Genomic DNA, 205 nt, shown 5'->3' with positions numbered 1-205 from the left:
GGATCCACAGAGCACTGCTTGCTGCCCTGTAGTTTCATCCTAATTTTGGTGTCGTTGGGAAGCTGTGTTTTTAAATTCTTAATTGTCAGAACTAAGTGTCTGGGTGTACTGATGTTTCTTCTAAAAATAAAATTAAAGGTAACTTCTTTCACGGCCTGAAACTGACTGAACAGACTGAACACTGCCATGGTAGAGTGGCTCTAGA

The sequence above is a fragment of the Pterocles gutturalis genome, unplaced genomic scaffold (genome assembly GCF_000699245.1).
Source record: "Pterocles gutturalis isolate BGI_N339 unplaced genomic scaffold, ASM69924v1 scaffold367, whole genome shotgun sequence".
NCBI lineage: Eukaryota > Metazoa > Chordata > Aves > Pterocliformes > Pteroclidae > Pterocles > Pterocles gutturalis.
The sequence above is the reverse complement of the archived record's forward strand: the minus strand, read 5'-3'. Positions refer to the sequence as shown.